Raw genomic sequence first — 14,049 nt, 5'->3', positions numbered from 1 at the left:
AATGATAGAATGCACTCCAAAATTAACAAATAGTAATCTGACTTCAATTTTATGTATATTAATTCATAAACAAAGTTTCAAGTGTGCAACACTTGTGCATGCTCTGTCAGGCACATATGTGGACAACAATTGAAGAAGCTGGTAGCCAGATGGCAAACCAAACTCACTGTGCATAACTTTTTAGGAGGCTTCCAAATTTTCAACAAAATCAGCACTCTTGAGAAACAATTAGCCAACACGAAGGTTGTGCTCTTCAATGCTTCAATTGCTTTATATAAGCCGTAGTAATACCAGTATTCAAATGCTACCTCGAGTTGCAAAAGCAGAATGGGACAGTGCGAAAATCATCACAGATTGACAGGTATGTTGTGAACCCAATGTATTTTCTGAAAACCCTTCATCAGGGGTAGCTGTAATGAGAAAAATTAAAGGTCTAGTCAGAACAATGGGGTGCTAGAATCAATGGTCGACAGCTGATGCATGTGCTGCAGGCACAATGGGAGTGCAGAGTGAAAACCGATGTATACCAAACCATAAAATCCTTATCTTTAAGGGACTGATGACCGGATTAGCTGAAAATGTAAAATGTAAAACCATAAACGTTCCAAAGGTATGGTAGGGACTACGGTGACCATGTGTCCACAAGTTAGTGACTAGCTTAGCTGAGGCCTATGTGTATCTCTTCCAGATAGTGAGACAAAGGGGAACTAGAGGTTGGCAGAATTGCCCATCCTGTCAGGATTGTTGGTGTGGAATTGTTACCTGGCCCACCTACATTTCAAATGGCTATCTCCAGGAAAAACAAAGGACTTGATACCAGTTTTTTGTCATCTTAGACTACTTGGAGCCTTTACAGTGGAAGGAATATGCTTTCCAGACCAGAGGTGGGGGTAGTATATGGAGAGTCCCCAATTCGAAAGCAAGCCACAGGTATGAATATTGGACCTCTTGAACCACACATCAGATCATGTCCGGACCTGTGGAAGACTCAGAAGAAGTACTGCTCAGCTGTCCTGTTGCTGGAAGGACTGCCCTAATGCCCTGCTACTGGTAAGACTGCCCTGCTGCCCTTCTGCCTGAAGAAGGAAGCCTGAAGTTGTTTCCTGAACCCAGGACCACCAGAGTGGTTTCTTTTGAGAGCAACAAGGTAATAACAAGCACCAGAGACCTGTCCTGCATCTACCCAGCTGATCTGATCAACTGAACCTGCCTGTGCCCTGCTGCTGGCATCTGCTGGAGTGAGTCCTGATCCCCAAGAGGTGCCATTTGGCTGGCATCAGAATGTACTCATCCTTGTCCAGCTGCATATTCCCTTGAAACCTATGCAGTGCGAGGCACACCTATGCTGGCCTTGCATCACAGCTCATGATTGGCAGCTTTACAAGCACCAATCCATCGTGACACGTCTTGATGCAAGTCATGACTGTACGCAGTTGTTACTGAAACGACGACTGTTGGACTTTTTTTCTTATGCAGGGTCATCCCCAATCTTTTTGCCTCCTGCCTCCTATTTTTTCTGACCTGTTGCTGCTGGCTTTTGAACACTGAGCACTTTACCACTGCTAACCAGTGCTAAAGTGCATATGCTCTCTGTGTAAATTGTATGTAATTGGTTTATCCATGATTGGCATATTTGATTTACTAGTAAGGTCCCTAGTAAAGTGCACTACAGGTGCCAGGGCCTGTAAATCAAATGCTACTAGTGGGCCTGCAGCACTGGTTGTGTCACCCACATAAGTAGCTCTGTAATCATGTCTCAGACCTGCCACTGCAGTGTCTGTGTGTGCAGTTTTAACTGTAAATTCGACTTGGCAAGTGTACGCACTTGCCAGGCCTAAACCTTCCCTTTTCTTACATGTCAGGCACCCCTAAGGTAGGCCCTAGGTAGCCCCAAGGGCAGGGTGCAGTGTATGGTTAAGGTAGGACATATAGGGGGTCATTCTGACTTTGGCGGGCGGTGGAGGCCACCCGCCAAAGTCCCGCCGGCAGAATACCGCTGCGCGGTCAAAAGACCGCTGCGGTAATTCTGAGTTTCCCACTGGGCTGGCGGGCGACTGCCAGAAGGCCGCCTGCCAGCCCAGCGGGAAACCCCCTTCCATGAGGATGCCGGCTCTGAATGGAGCCGGCGGAGTGGAAGGGGTGCGACGGGTGCAGTTGCACCCGTCACGATTTTCAGTGTCTGCGTGGCAGACACTGAAAATCTTGGTGGGGCCCTATTAGGGGGCCCCACAACACCCGTTACCACCAACCAGGTTCTGGTGGTCAAAACCGCCAGAACAAGGCTGGCGGTAAGGGGGTCGGAATCCCCATGGCGGCGCTGCTTGCAGCGCCGCCATGGAGGATTCCCTTGAGCAGCGGGAAACCGGCAGTACACCGCCGGTTTCCCGTATCTGACCGCGGCTGTACCGCCGCGGTCAGAATGCCATGGGAGCACCGCCAGCCTGTTGGCGGTGCTCCCGTGGTCGTTGGCCCTGGCGGTCCATGACCGCCAGGGTCAGAATGACCCCCTTAGTAATGTGTTTTATATGTCCTGACAGTGAAATATTGCTAAATTCATTTTTTCACTGTTGCAAGGCCTGAACCTTTCATAGGTTTACACGGGGGCTACCTTTAAATCTGATTAAAGTTTAGATTCCCTTTGGGAGCGGATGGACATGTGGAGTTTGTGGTCTCTGAGCTCACAATTTAAAAATACATTCTTTAGTAAAGTTGATTTTAATATTGTGTGTTTGAAAATACCACTTTTAGAAAGTGAGCACTTTCTTGCTTATACCATTTCTGTGACTCTGCCTGTTTGTGGATTCCCTGTCTGGGTCAGTTTGACAGTTGGGCTGGTTGCACCTCACACTAGACAGTGACACAAAGGAAGCTGGGGTGTAGTCTGCATTTCCTTATGAGCCATCTGTGCTAGGAGGGAAGGGAGGAGTGGTCACTTACACCTGAAAGGGCTGTGCCTGTCCTCACACAATGCAGTCTCTGACCCCATGGTGAGTGTCTGGGGCCTGGCCTGGGCAAGGCAGGATTTCACATTCAAAAGAGACTTTACTTTGAAGTAGGCCTCCTTCAAAGGATTAATTTGGTATAAGAAGGGCACCCAAAACCACAGACTTTAGAACACTTCTGGAAACAAGAGGAACCTCTGCCTGGAGAAGAGCTGAGGAGAAGTGCTGCCCTGCCTGTGACTGTGCTTTGTGGAGCTATCCTGCAGTTGCTGCTTCTGCCAGAGTAAGAGGGCAAAGACTGGACTTTGTGTGCCTTCCATCTTGTGAAGAAATCTCCAAGGGCTTGATTTAGAGCTTGCCTCCTTTTGTTTCAAGTCTCAGGGACAGCAAACACTTCTCTCTGCCAGCAACTGGAGTCTCTGGAGAGACTCCTGCTCTGACACGTGGCGCCCTATCCAGTCCCTGGGCCCTTGAAAGGAAAGCTGGTGGAAATCCAAGGAAGCCGACTTCGGACCGATGCAGATGCTGAATCCGGTGACGCCGCCTGCAACCGACTACGTGATCTTCGCTGGAACGCGACGACCTTCGCCGGCCTGATGCCGCTGCAGGCCCGCTGAAGTACGCGACTCTGTGGAAGTCGCTGCACCACGTCATGACCAACGCCGCTCGAAGTGCGCGGATTCAACATTTTGCACAGACACCGCGATCCCCGACTTTGCACATCGACTTGTTTTCACTCTTCACCAAAGGTACTGTACTTGGAGGTCTACGCGACTCCGTGTCGGCCGCTGCTGGTGTCGGCTGGTTGAGAACGACTCCGTCACGACCCCTTGTTAACACCTCATCAAAGCATTTTGTGTTTCAAAGCACTGTTTTTTAGTTTAATCTTTAAAAATTCATAACTTGACTTGTGTATGTCAGATTTTTGTCATTTTGGTCTTGTTTTGTTTAGATAAATATTTCCTATTTTTCTAAACTGGTGTTGTGTAATTTGTAGTGTTTTCATTAAATTACTGTATGTGTTGGTACAAATACTCTACACCTAGCACTCTGAAGTTGAGCCCACTGCTCTGCCAAGCTACCAAGGTGGTAAGCAGGGGTTAGCTGAGGGTGATTCTCTTTCACCCTGACTAGAGTGAGGGTCCTTGCTTGAACAGGGGGTAACCTGACTATCAACCAAAGACCACATTTCTAACAACGACCCTAAGATTAGTGTCTATCAATTTGTAACAATGCTAAGGTACCAATCTATTTCCTGTACCATTTGCCACCCTGAACACAGACCAGACCAGTTTTGACCCCCCACTGCTCCCTTGCACTTTATGTGGTAACTCCCCTTCTTGAGGCCAAGATGCAGAATATACTTAGTGAAAGGAAAGACATATCATTTGCATCTTAGCTACCATGCTGCAACCCACTGAAATGTATTCGTTATATGTTTGAAATAGTCTGCAGACTTGTGCAGGCCAAATTTTAAATTCCTAAAGAGATCAATTGATTAATCAAACAATCAGTCAATCAGTGTTTATTTAATTATTTATAAATGATCATAAAATAACAATTCAATGATATGAAAAACATTGTTTGTTACAAATCCAATTCACAAAAAACATTAATGCTAAATGAAAATGATAAACGCTGTAACATAGTCAAATATTAATAGAATTGATAATAGGATAGAACTGCAAAGGCCTACAACGACGGATGGCAGATTAAAAAAAAATTAACACACGTTTGCACAGACGTCCAAGGACTGGAGTTTTTGCAGACTAATGGCCCTGATTTAGATATTAATGGAGGAGTTACTTTGTCACAAATCTGAAAGATATCCCGTCCACCAAAATCTGAATCTCATTGGATGTAATGGGATTTGTATTTCGGTGGACAGCATATCCGTCACAGTTTTGATGGAGTAACCCCTCCGCGAATTTCTAAATCAGGCTCTAAGTTACAACCTTTAATACCAGTATGATTTAACTTCAGGAATAAAAACTGTGCAGAACACACAATTTAATATTAACAAACAAAATTGTGCAGAAGTCTGTATGGTGGGCGTTAGACACATGGATTAAACATGCTGCAAAGAAAAACGTAAGACTTATGTAACTGAACCAAATCTAAAACGGTAAACTGTGAGCGATCCCGGTGATTAAATGCCAGGACTAAGAACATTTCCAAGTTTGTGCAAGTATTATTACCCACATAAGCTGTAACATATGTTTTTTTTTCAACCACCAATCTTGCCTGCATCCCTTCAACTGAAATTGTCTATTTTAATCAGAGTTTATCCATGCTCTGAATATATTTAGGGTTTGTGAACACATGTAGCCCCCCCCCACCTCAGTCATTCTAGACCAATCCTGATATAAGATATCCATGGAATCTCCTAACCCCAACCACCTGCTAAACAATAAAGGCGTATATAGTGGTTCACGTGAGTGTATTGATTTCCCCAAATGGAACAACATACTAAGAGGAGAGCTAAACTTATAGTGTCTGCAACATAGCCTTTTCCTAGTTCCACATGAGTAGCAGAATTAGAACCACTAAGATGCACTTCCAAAAGATGACACAGGGAATGAGTTTACTCTGTCTGAATGCTGCTTGCGTCCCTGTACTCACGAATGCTAGCCATATAGGTCAAAACAGGAATACGTCTTCTATTATAAATTTCAGGCACACTCACTATGGGTTTATTAACTATGTTCACAGCAAATTAAACAGAAAACCAACAGACTAAGCTAAATGTTGCTTCCTAGTCCCATGTGCCCATGCTACCGAATGTCATGACAAAATAAGGAAATAGATGAGTCCTTTCTATCCTATGACCCTTGATAGAGAATGCTTGAGTCTTAAGGTCCTTCCACCAACAAGTCATGTAGAAAGTTTTTGTTAAATTAGTTTCAATGCTCAGGGCCTTCATAAAACTCATGAATGGTTTAATCAAGGTATTTAAGCTATTGGCCTCATGACTAGTAGGACTGCATCATCAGCATACAAAAGCATGGGAACAGGTTTATTCTTGACCATCAGCATGTTCTGTCCATTTTCAATTATATGTGGTTCTAAATCACTGATTTAACGGAGAACCAATATCAGCACCAGATCACATCCTTGGCAAACACCATGAGCCAAACTAAAAGAACTTGTGCATTCTCCATTCTCATCACCTTGAATCCTGGTGGAAAGGTTACAAATTTAGGGCCCATAAGAAGTCCATCAGATCCTTATCGAGGCCTTTATCAAGCAGACTGATCACAATTTGGATCTGTTGATACACTCAAAAGTGCTCAATAAATCCATAACTTGAAAATACAAGGGACTGACTTAGCTACTGTGTATTTGCCAATTAGAAAGCATACACGTAAACACTGTTTAAGTTTCCAAAGCCGCATGAAACACATAATGGGCAATTTAATTGATGTTCTGACCATAGACTCATGTTAAGGATTGATCCAGGATGATCCTCCCTCCTATCTTCCACACAGAATCTAACAGTGCGATTGAGAAAGAAAAAACACTGTGGCTTTCATGTTTTTCCTTTTTGAAGATAGGGACATTAATGGTGGATATCCAAGAGGATGGCAGGCAGGCTTTACAGCCCAATTGATTCAGTGTGTAAGTAAAACGAACCACAGCTCAAGTGAGCTCTACACAGGTCCATCCAGACCTCATCTAGGGCTTTATCAGAGAGGCTTCTTAAGAGAGTCATTTGGATTTCTGTAATATAAAAAACTATTGATAAATGATAGCTCAAAAGATCATCTTCATGTGCAACATCCCTTTCTCCTGTTGAACTGTACATTTTAGAAAAATTATTAACCCAGCCAGCGCTCAGCAGGAATTGAAACAGCAAATCCAAATGAATGTTTTTCTTAGCATATTTGGGAGAATTAACCACTTTCCAAAATGTGCTTAGACCTCTTGATTTTCACAAACTTCAAATTTTCCCAGGCCTCGGACTGCAATTCTTTTATTTTCCTTTTTTTAATAGATTGCTTATACATCTACCTGTATTGAGTTGCTAATGTCCCGTCTCTGGACTCACTTTTCAGAACCTGTCATAGCCTTTTACTGGCAGTGGTGCATGCATGATCAGACCAGGATTATTATGGTTGTGGTGTTTGTTTCTTATAGGTTTTAATACTGGATCCTTGGTTTTATCCCCCATCAGCAGAAACGCCTTCATAACTATGATAGGCTTTGCTCCACAGATCTGCAACAATCAAAAAGATCTCAATTTGATACTACCAGTTTTAATATCAGAGGACCCATATCATCAAATTTCCAAGTAAGCTGTAAGCCCTTTTGTTTAACTCTCAATCTCACACAGTTGCCGGCATTGTCTGTCGTTATTCTCTTTGGGGGTAGAGAGAAATGAGTAGTGAATTATGCTTGCTATAAATACTATCTCTTAGATGGAATCACTAAAATGTCTTGAGACAAAAATATAATCATTAATAAAATTTCTGTTGAGACCTTCACATATTGGAGCTGCAACTGGGATACAGTTTGCAAATTGTAAGGCATTACAAAGATCCCACTTCTTCAACTTCTTCACGTAGTTCTGAAGAATGGTCCGGCTTGCATCCTTAGCACTTAATAACACTTCCTGACCATCATGAGTAAACAGATTCACAGATGGAAGCAATGAAATAGCCGCAAAATTGTCATCAAAATCTCCTCCCACTAACAGGTTGTAGCCCCCGCCTAGGTTAACAGTTAAGTTTGGCAGGTTTCTGTGATGTCCAACAAGATGGACATGTTGCAGAGAACTTTATTTAAAAAATCACCATTATAAAAGTTAATCAAAACTAAGTACTACCCTCCAGACCACGATAAATAAAAAGCTTGTATGGCAGAATACTCCAGAAGTATTAAGGTTGTGAGGCAGAATATAGTGGATCTAAACCAAACAGACATCCTAGATTTTGCCCTGTCTGATAGAGAAGGAATTGCGGGTTTGGAGTAGCACATAGGAACACTCCACAAGTTTCAAGGTTGTAAGGCACAGTAGAGTGGTTCAAAACCAAACATACAACCTAGATTCTGCCTTGCCTGTTGGAGAAGGAATTGCAGGTTTAAAGTAGCACATGTAACTATCACAATAAATATCTTTAGCTGTCCATGTTTCTTGCAACAGCAAAATATCAAAATTAAGGTTAAATCCCCACCAGGACTAATCATTCAGTTTGAAGAAGATATTCACAGTGTTCCACATAGCCACCTTCATGATGCTCCTACTTGACTCGACTACCCGTTGAATTCACTCACAAGATAAAACTAGGAGGAGCAAAAAAGGCGATAATGTCTTCATCATGTCAGTCGATAGTCTCTGGATCTGAGGGGGGGGCAAATCGATTGCTGGTGCACAATTCATCATGTTGACTATGGTGAGGCCAGGAGTCTGGAATTGCTCATTGGAGGTGTTTCCAGGGGTTCAAATGTCTGTAAAAACAGCTGAGTGGTAGAGACCTAATGTAACCAGAAGACAGTTGAATGTTAGAAAGTACATCTTTAGAAAGATGAATCTGCCATCACATGATGTGAATTGGGCTTTGTGTTCCTACTTACACAGGACAGTTCTGGCGTTACAAGGTCAACCCTCTTTTTTGATTGTGCAAGTATGATTGCCCCCATTGTTTTCTTCCAAAATGTGAATAGAATTGTCATTCTATTCGCCCTTCCTCCATTTTTGCTAACATATGCTCAATTGCCGCAAAGTGTAGCACAAACAGATGCAGGCTTTCATCCAATAGATGTTTACATTTCTGACTAAATAACTCTGATAGGTCATGAAACATCACCAGAACAACTGTTGGTTTGCTTTGCCACGAAGTAGAGCTTGTGGGGTGCTCCTCGCATTTTCAAGGCACAGCAGGGTTTGTGCTGTTCTCTTCCTCTTTGGTAAATATTGGCTGCGGATGGTGAGATTAAAGAGGCTGTATCTGTAGATTCCATGAGTGGGACAATAGCAAGATCAAATGATGTGATAAAAGGATTGGAGGGGATGTGATAGACCTGCTCAATTTGTGCCTGTGAATTTGCTCAAATGGGGTAGGCAGATTGTTAGTAAGTGAGAGACACCCTCCAGTCAGCTTGATTCCTTTAGAAACTGCATCCACAGCCCTCTCAAGATAGCCTTCAATAGTAGAGTTGGTGGCCCCACCCAGGGATTTCCTTTAGTTTTTTGCAGTTACCCATTTTCAGATGCAAAGATAAAAGGGGGGTGGTTCCTCCAAGACACATTCTGGGCTCTGACCGGTGCAGACCTGGCACGGTCTGGAGATTGTAGGGAGACGCATTGCACCTTCCCCCCTAGTGGTGCTTAGACCTCTGGACTTTGCAGTCCCTTCCTGTAAATGCCAGTAACAGCACTGCATCCCGAGCTGTGGGAGAGAGTGGTGAGATTGTTTCTGCCCTACGCCTCTCCTGGCACTACTACCTGGCACCACTCTACTGTGCACTAAGCACTCTGAGCACTGTAGTCCCTTGGAGCAAATGCCAGTAACAGCTGCGCAAAAGGGATAGTTACTTATCATTAGTGTATAAACTGTACCTGTTCACGATGAAGAGTTTCTGGCCTATGTGCTATAGTTTTGTGTTTAGGAACTCTGAGGGGTCATATCTTGCTCTAGCACAGGCTAGGACAGTGATTTTTAGAGTAAGTGTATTTGCATAATCAAATAACTTCCCAAAACTTTTCAAACAGAAATTGAAGTTTGTGAGGTTTGAAAAAGAAGACGTTCAGCAATGATTACCAACTCCACGGCTGCAGGGGAATGTGAGGGGCATCAAGTGAAAGTGTGCCTCTTGGCTATCATCATTGTCAGTGTTCATGGCCCTATTATATCCTATGTCACAACCTGGCTTCCTCCCTTGCAAGGATCCTCTATCTGAGAGTTGGACATTTTGCAGATAGGAAATAGCCAACTTAGGTAGCAAACTAAAAAGGATTGAACTTTATCTCTGTGATGATAGGAGAAGTAAAAAATGGAGAGGGAAAGTCACTTTAACACATGGCACCTGTTGAAATTAGTTCATCAACCAGTGGTTGAACCTGCTGATTTGGGGAATACATAGAACACATGATATACATTTTGTGCTCAGTTAACAAGTGCAAATTGTATCTGAAACATATTTTATTTGTTTGTAGATGGTTCCACATTAACATAACAATGGTGGGCAATGCACTGCTTTTAGTTTTACAAAATAGCTCTGTCAGCATCACATGCTGCATCTCTGTAATGTTTTGAGTTTGTTCAAGAGCAGCAGACAGTACAGCATAAACCAACAGTGGTGGTCACTTTTCAATGGTCCATAAAATTAGTTGTGTGCCTGCCCACGAGTATGATAGTGCATCCATCTTTAATGAAGCCGCCTTGTCTGTAGCGCACAACATGCATTCACTAATTGTCGTTACAAGATTTGCTCTTCTTGAACCTTTTCACAGTGACATGGTGAGTCCCAGACATTAGAATAGGGAGACACGGACAGCAGGAAAGTGTGGCACGAGCATGAAGACACATGTAACTTAATACAGTGGCAGATCACCCAAGAAACTCCATAACCTAAAAAGTCCCCAGCTTCAAAAAGCCAAAACATCTTGTGCTCTACAAATGCGTCCTAGCAATAACAATGGTCCCGATGTATGACTATCTAGTCACAAAATACTGGTTGCAAATGTGACCAGTAAAGGTTTTTAAAAGCTGACCTAAATCCTGGGTTTTCCCGGATTGTAGGAATAGTCCAGCCCTACACAGCCAAGTGTTTAAGGACCTCAGGAACATCACTTAGGGGTCAGCACTCATGCCAGTATTGGCCAACAGCTGGATCCAGGGCAGGTTCAAGTGGAAGTGGTCAGTTGGGCAGTTGTAGGAAAGGCCTCTTGTAGCTTGTTGAATACCTATAGAATGGACAGGCAGTTAGCCTTGTGGCCCTTGAAGTCCACTTCTTTGTCCTAGCTTCTAGAAGGAGCAAGCCCCATTCTTTAGGACTCCTCATATGTGACTGACAGCAGGTCAAGTTTTCTACTGTTCTTCCTCAGGTCTGGAAAGTGTTCTGCAGAGGCTGACAGTTGAAACCACATTTATGTCTGGCACTGGCTTGTGGTTGGGGTGACTCCTTATCCCCCACTGACTAATGGGTAAAAAGTTATCACATGAACGTTTACCCATTCATAACCTTATCAATTTTTACAGGAGTTTCTGTCTGCCCTACTTCAGACAACCCACAGTATCTCTAGTCACCTAAATCAAAGATGAAGAAACTTGTCTCCCTTGCGTAGAGCCAGGGTGCCCACCCAGAGATGTAGGCAGGGTAATAAGCAGTCCCTCCTCTTTGGTTACTTCAAACTGGTTCTAGGGACAAATCCGATCTCACTGGGGTGGTGCATGCCTGACTGGGACAGCAAAAAAAAAGGGTCTGCTCAAGTGTCATCTGAGATATGTCTGTGATGATGAGAACACTTTGAAGTCAATTGAGTTTCTGGGCACAGCCCAAATGGTCAACATATCCGATGAACAAAAACTTCACTCCCACCCACACATCCCGGCCTCCTCTGCTCTGGAAGTATTTGTCACACCTCCTTCAGCACTCAAAAGGCTTCTGTTGCAGACTAATGCAAATTATACCCCACCAGAGGTTTAGACAAGCAAAAGGTAACATTCTAAAAGTTAATTTTTCCTAACAGGTATCAAAAATCCAATTTCATAACTAAATTGGGCTTTTGATAAATATTGTATATTTGCAACTGGTTCCTGCCCTGTGACAGCAGGATTAATATTTACTATTACTTCCCATTGTTTTTCCTTGGGTCATCGAGCCTTCCTACAGTTAAAATTATTTTTGGGTGTTAGTCACAATAAGAACACATTAACATTAAATGACTACATGTCCTACTTTTAAATACCATGTACCCTGCCTTGTGGGCTACAAGCCTATTTAGGGGATTGGACTGTTAATATTTAAAGGGAAGGTTTTTGACCTGTGAAAGGAGTTCATTTTGACAGGTTGAATTACAGTTTTTATACTTCTACAGTCAAACTAGAATGAAGCCAAGAGGCATGCCTGAAGCCATGTTTGCACTGCCACTGTAGTTGATGGCACAATAGGTACTGCAGTTTGCCAGTGGCATTTAACTTACAGGCCCTGGGTACACTTGGTATCATTTAATAGGAATATATAAGTAAGTTAAATATGCCAATTAGAGATATGCTAATATGAGCCTGTTTACAGGGGAACAGGCAATTTCCTACTAGTTACCAGGGTTAAAGTACACAGAGTTCTATAACCAGCAAAGAAGTATGCCTAGAAAGAATTTGTTGAGTTTTACCCAGAGGAATTCCCTGAAGTTACAAAACAGCTCTGCAACATTCCTACAGAACTCTGCTAACAGGCAGAAAAAGCTTGTCCAGTTGTCCGGGCTCCTTTTTCAGGCCAGCAGCAAGTTCCACGCTGAAAAATCAGTGTGAAAGGCACCATACATTGTACAAGGGCATTGTCATTTTGTTTTGCCAGCTTCCTTTTTCCTTGCTGGCTGCCCCTTTCATAAATACAACCTAATCTAACCACATCTGCTCTTCCCTATTCGCAATCCCACATTTTTGGACTCATTTTGTTATTATCTAATTTTCCCTGTTTTTATTTTTGTGTTTGTTTTAGGTTTAGGGTGGCTTTTTGCGCTTTGTTTTTGTTTTCCTTTGCTGGCCTGTCTTCTGTCTGTCCTCCTCCTGCTTTTCTACTTTCCCTCCTGCCTCAAATACCACTCCTCCTGGTCACCCTAAATTTTTGCCTACCTCCCTCCACTTTTTGACACTGTTTTTGCTGGTTTTAGGACTCTGCACACTTTACCACTGCTAACCAGTGCTAAAGTGCTTATGCTCTCTCCCTTAAAACATGGTAACATTGGCTCATACCCAATTGGCTTGTTTAATTTACTCATTAGTCGCTAGTAAAAGTGAACTACATGTGCCAGGGCCTGTAGATTAAATAGTACTGGTAGGCCTGCAGCACTGATTGTGCCACCCACAAAAGTAGCCCCCTAACCATGGCTCAGGCCTGCAATTGCAAGGCCAGTAGTGCAGTTTCACGGCCAATTCGACTTGGCATTTAAAAGTACTTGCCAAGCCTTAAACTCCCCTTTTCTACATATATGTCACCCCTAAGGTAGGCCCTAGGTAACTCATAGGGCAGGGTGCTATGTCGGGAAAAGGCAGGGTATGTTCCTGTGTAGTTTACATGTCCTGTTAGTGTAAAACTCTTAAATGCATTTTACACTGCTGTGAGGCCTGCTCCTTTCATAGGCTAACATTAGGGCTACCTTCATATACTGTTTGAAAGGTAGATTCTGATCCAAGAGGATTAACAAGGTCATATTTAGTATGGCCAGAATGGTAATACACCTGCTGACTGGTGAAGTTGGATTTAATATTACTATTTTAGAAATGCCACTTCTGTGCCTTACAATCCATCTCTGGCTGGGTTAATTGACAGCTCCCTTGTGCATTTCACTCAGACAACCTCAAACATAGGATGCTCAGTTACACCGGCACACATCTGCATACTGAATGGGTCTTCCTGGGCTGGGAGGGTGGAAGGCCTGACACTTACATGTCAAAGGACAGTGGCCTTCCCTTACACAATGGACTGCCAAACCCCCTACTGGGACCCTGGCAGACAGGATGGAACTGAAAGGAGACCTTGTGCACTTCTAAGTCACTCTTTGAAGTCTCCCCCACTTCAAAGGCACATTTGGGTATTTAGGCATGGCCTCTGACCCTACCAACCTAGACACTTTTTGACAAAATACCTACTGGGAAAGGAACTCTTAACCAGAACCTGCAACCTGCCTACAGAATCTGCCTGGCTGGCCAAAGGACTCACCCAACTGCTTTGCTGAAAAAGACTGCTGCCTTGCTCTTGCCCTACTGTCTTGCTGCCCTCTGGCTCTGCTTAAAAGTGCTCTCCAAGGGCTTGGATTGAGCCTGCCTCCTGTTTTGTGAAGTCTCAGGACCAAAAAGACTTCATCTCTGCAAAGAACTCCTTGTACGACAAAAGTCGATGGACAGACCGCTGGAATTGACGCACAGCCTGCCCTGTGGGGAGA

The sequence above is a fragment of the Pleurodeles waltl genome, chromosome 4_2, assembly GCF_031143425.1.
Source record: "Pleurodeles waltl isolate 20211129_DDA chromosome 4_2, aPleWal1.hap1.20221129, whole genome shotgun sequence".
Classification (NCBI taxonomy): Eukaryota; Metazoa; Chordata; class Amphibia; order Caudata; family Salamandridae; genus Pleurodeles; species Pleurodeles waltl.
This window is presented reverse-complemented; position numbering follows the sequence as displayed.